The sequence below is a fragment of the Schistocerca cancellata genome, unplaced genomic scaffold, assembly GCF_023864275.1.
Source record: "Schistocerca cancellata isolate TAMUIC-IGC-003103 unplaced genomic scaffold, iqSchCanc2.1 HiC_scaffold_728, whole genome shotgun sequence".
NCBI classification, from domain to species: Eukaryota; Metazoa; Arthropoda; class Insecta; order Orthoptera; family Acrididae; genus Schistocerca; species Schistocerca cancellata.
In genome coordinates this window covers 17501-22500 of record NW_026046739.1, presented here as the reverse complement: position 1 = coordinate 22500, position 5000 = coordinate 17501, and the positions used below count along the sequence as shown (strand labels likewise).

The 5000-nt window shown below is 54.1% G+C and overlaps 1 non-coding gene across 1 annotated transcript in view; it reads left to right on the top strand.

Moving 5' to 3' along the window:
- The first annotated feature begins 3831 nt into the window (after positions 1 to 3831).
- The window catches only part of LOC126141606 (small subunit ribosomal RNA), a 1909-nt gene continuing 740 nt past the window's right edge, over positions 3832 to 5000 (top strand). The window contains exon 1 of the ribosomal RNA XR_007529497.1: positions 3832 to 5000. This exon is cut by the window's right edge and continues 740 nt beyond it. This is a non-coding gene — a ribosomal RNA (small subunit ribosomal RNA).

The window sequence follows — 5000 nt, the reverse complement described above, 5'->3', positions numbered from 1 at the left end:
TGCACCGACGATACCGCCATCTATGAGACGCCACCCCGACTACGACATCGCTAGGTCCCACAGTACCCATTTTTCGACGCCACCCACAAAGCCTGCATCATCTGTCCACCACAGGAACCCGAACGCCAGTGCCTGCGTCGCACGAAGTAGTCAACCGACAATCACTCCACCCGCACCCGCACGTGCCCCACCCCAACCGCCCAAATCGCAACCCAAGCGGATGAACGGCGGACTCTTCCCGCACTCGTACGTTGCAATCCACCCCTATATCTTGCGTTTCATGACGAGTTATATCCAATATGCCAAATTCCCGCTGTCCCTATACATGCTGTAAGTCTGTGCACACAATATGAACCACACCTCAGCGAGACACTCCATCACACATTACTCTCTGCCTGTAACAGACACAGATACGATATGTAAGCACCAGCATGGACCAACGTCCGGTGCATCCTCTCCGCCACAGTACACCATCCACACTATGATAACCACACCAGGGGGTCCAATTATAAAATAGAATATCCCACCCGTCCAACATCCACAATTGCTCAGATAAGCCACCAACACCCACACATGTCCTACACAGGGGTGCACCCAACACCACCACACTGCCTCCTGTTACGGCACAGAAACAATGGCAGGAATGAATCACACAGGTCTGCCACTCCCTTGCCGCAACCACAGACGCGGCGCGCCTCCAGTCACGAGCGAAAAGCGCATCCTGACGAGACAGAACTGCTGTGACATACTGACGCTGCCTCAGACATTCACTTACAATGATCACTACCAACGAACCTGCCCCCCCCCCCCCCCCCCAAACACACTATCTCTTACCATGTTGTGTACTGTAATCCAACCCATTTTGCACCTTAACCTAACCAAATTTGTAACGCAATTTGTACCGCAATGTAACGCAATTTGTACCGCAATGTAACGCAATTTGTACCGCAATGTAACGCAATTTGTAACGCAATTTGTGTCTTAACCTAACCCACGTTGTGCCTTAACCTAACCCACGTTGTGCCTTAACCTAACCCACGTTGTGCCTTAACCTAACACACGTTGTGCCTTAACGTAACCCACGTTGTGCCTTAACGTAACCCACGTTGTGCCTTAACGTAACCCACGTTGTGCCTTAACGTAACCCACGTTGTGCCTTAACGTAACCCACGTTGTGCCTTAACGTAACCCACGTTGTGCCTTAACGTAACCCACGTTGTGCCTTAACGTAACCCACGTTGTGCCTTAACCTAACCCACGTTGTGCCTTAACCTAACCCACGTTGTGCCTTAACCTAACACACGTTGTGCCTTAACGTAACCCACGTTGTGCCTTAACGTAACCCACGTTGTGCCTTAACGTAACCCACGTTGTGCCTTAACGTAACCCACGTTGTGCCTTAACGTAACCCACGTTGTGCCTTAACGTAACCCACGTTGTGCCTTAACGTAACCCACGTTGTGCCTTAACCTAACCCACGTTGTGCCTTAACCTAACCCACGTTGTGCCTTAACCTAACCCACGTTGTGCCTTAACGTAACCCACGTTGTGCCTTAACGTAACCCACGTTGTGCCTTAACGTAACCCACGTTGTGCCTTAACGTAACCCACGTTGTGCCTTAACGTAACCCACGTTGTGCCTTAACGTAACCCACGTTGTGCCTTAACGTAACCCACGTTGTGCCTTAACGTAACCCACGTTGTGCCTTAACGTAACCCACGTTGTGCCTTAACCTAACCCACGTTGTGCCTTAACGTAACCCACGTTGTGCCTTAACCTAACCCACGTTGTGCCTTAACCTAACCCACGTTGTGCCTTAACCTAACCCACGTTGTGCCTTAACCTAACCCACGTTGTGCCTTAACCTAACCCACGTTGTGCCTTAACCTAACCCACGTTGTGCCTTAACCTAACCCACGTTGTGCCTTAACCTAACCCACGTTGTGCCTTAACCTAACCCACGTTGTGCCTTAACCTAACCCACGTTGTGCCTTAACCTAACCCACGTTGTGCCTTAACCTAACCCACGTTGTGCCTTAACCTAACCCACGTTGTGCCTTAACCTAACCCACGTTGTGCCTTAACCTGCTCTGTAATTGGCATATGACACGTTACATTAATCTAGTGTTGTCTAACCACAACCCTCTGAATATAGTTCGCTACTCGCACCGCCCACCCTCTTGTGTGTCGTTTCATGTTGAACACTTCGCAAGTGTTGCTTACTTTTTACATGCTCCCGCTGTACACTGTAATGTGGACAACTGCAGGATGTACATCGCCCCCCCCCCTCCACCCTGCCTTCGCACGCTGGTCGTTCAGGTGCTTGCGTGTTCAATGCCCTTCGCAGCTGTTCACTGGCATTCGCATGTCGAAGCGCTCAGTCTACGTCGTGGTACGGCCTGTGTCCACTGTCCGCTGATATCGTAAGCTTAATCCTCACATTGTACTGCACATAGGTCCGTATGTACTGAATGATACGCTGTGGCACATGTGTGACCGTACGACTGCGCCCAACAACAGCGAACCATACGGTCCAAATGTTGTGCACTCAGCCACGTGCCGTCTCCCCATAACAGCTACATTGCAGTGTGGTACGCCATAGAGACGTGTGGGAGTAACGGACGCCCTGGATGGCGATCAGCATGAGCCGTCTGTTGATGTAGTGGCGCGTGTATTCAAACGTAGTCGTCTCTTCTCACACAGTGTGATAGCATGGTGCACCGCGTTCCACATCTGCGACATGGTACAGATGCTGGTTGACAGTCGGTCTCGTAATGGACATCGCATACGTAGGGGGCCACCTCCCACGTGTTCTCTAGTCGTGCACATTTTGTTGCGTGTATGTGGGCAGACGTAGTGTGTCGTGACACCTAACAGACAGGTATGCAATAATCGTTGCATTTGCAAACTGGGATGGACGTCTACGTTTGCTGGTGACGTGACGCAACGCAAATGAACAACTGGTAAACCCATTGTGGTGCGGTTGTTGTTGCTGGAGGTAAATCAGTAAGGGCAAATCTGTGTGTGAAGCGATACGCGGCGGTGGCTGGGTGGGACCGTCCCCGGCCGGTGAGGGGGGGCCGCCCGGCGTGCTGGCCGCGCGGTGCGTGGGCGCACGCGCTACAGCCGGCTGGTGGGGGCGCCCAGTGGCAGGCGCGCCGGCCGACGGACGCGGCAGGCGGCGCAGCTGCGCGCCGGGGCACCCTGCGCGCGGCGCCGGGCGGCCAAAGTGGGTCCTCGCGGGCCCGGTGCGAAGCGCGGTGGACATCTGCAGTGTGCTGGTCCGACTGAGGACTGTGTGCGTTGAGGATGCGCCGCCGCCCGGCACTCGGCGCCGCGACGCCGTCTGCTGCTCGGTCGCCCCAGCGGTTCTCGCTGGTGGTTTGTATCGCAGTTGTGCAGACGTGTTGGCACGTGCGCTGTGCTGGGAGAGTTCGCTTCGGCACCCACGTGGGGCCTTTGCCCTTCTGTGGCGCTGGCGTTGGAGCTGCCGGTCACCGTAGGTGGCGCGTGTTGTCTCCCGCCGGCAATGCCACGACAGCACGCTCCCGGGCCTCTGTCGGCAGCGGCAAGCTCAGTTGGGAGCACGGGTGGTCGCACCTAAAGCGTCTACTCGCCTAACTCCGGGCGATTGCGCCTCTCTCGAACCCGACCAAGTACTTAGGACGGCGCTGCGCGCCGCCGGGACCTGAGAGGGTTTCGAGGTGTATTGTGCAGGGGAGCTCAGCCTCCTCCTGTTTGCAGAATAATTGAGCGGACGCTTGCGTGTTCGCGCGGGCCCCTGGGACACACTCCCGGGCGGCCGGCTGCTCAGCTCTAGTTGACGCAGCTCCCTGGTTGATCCTGCCAGTAGTCATATGCTTGTCTCAAAGATTAAGCCATGCATGTCTCAGTACAAGCCGCATTAAGGTGAAACCGCGAATGGCTCATTAAATCAGTTATGGTTCCTTAGATCGTACCCACGTTACTTGGATAACTGTGGTAATTCTAGAGCTAATACATGCAAACAGAGTCCCGACCAGAGATGGAAGGGACGCTTTTATTAGATCAAAACCAATCGGTCGGCTCGTCCGGTCCGTTTGCCTTGGTGACTCTGAATAACTTTGGGCTGATCGCACGGTCCTCGTACCGGCGACGCATCTTTCAAATGTCTGCCTTATCAACTGTCGATGGTAGGTTCTGCGCCTACCATGGTTGTAACGGGTAACGGGGAATCAGGGTTCGATTCCGGAGAGGGAGCCTGAGAAACGGCTACCACATCCAAGGAAGGCAGCAGGCGCGCAAATTACCCACTCCCGGCACGGGGAGGTAGTGACGAAAAATAACGATACGGGACTCATCCGAGGCCCCGTAATCGGAATGAGTACACTTTAAATCCTTTAACGAGTATCTATTGGAGGGCAAGTCTGGTGCCAGCAGCCGCGGTAATTCCAGCTCCAATAGCGTATATTAAAGTTGTTGCGGTTAAAAAGCTCGTAGTTGGATTTGTGTCCCACGCTGTTGGTTCACCGCCCGTCGGTGTTTAACTGGCATGTATCGTGGGACGTCCTGCCGGTGGGGCGAGCCGAAGGCGTGCGACCGCCTCGTGCGTGTTCGTGCGTCCCGAGGCGGACCCCGTTGAAATCCTACCAAGGTGCTCTTTATTGAGTGTCTGGGTGGGCCGGCACGTTTACTTTGAACAAATTAGAGTGCTTAAAGCAGGCAAGCCCGCCTGAATACTGTGTGCATGGAATAATGGAATAGGACCTCGGTTCTATTTTGTTGGTTTTCGGAACCCGAGGTAATGATTAATAGGGCCAGGCGGGGGCATTCGTATTGCGACGTTAGAGGTGAAATTCTTGGATCGTCGCAAGACGAACAGAAGCGAAAGCATTTGCCAAGTATGTTTTCATTAATCAAGAACGAAAGTTAGAGGTTCGAAGGCGATCAGATACCGCCCTAGTTCTAACCATAAACGATGCCAGCCAGCGATCCGCCGCAGTTCCTCCGATGACTCGGC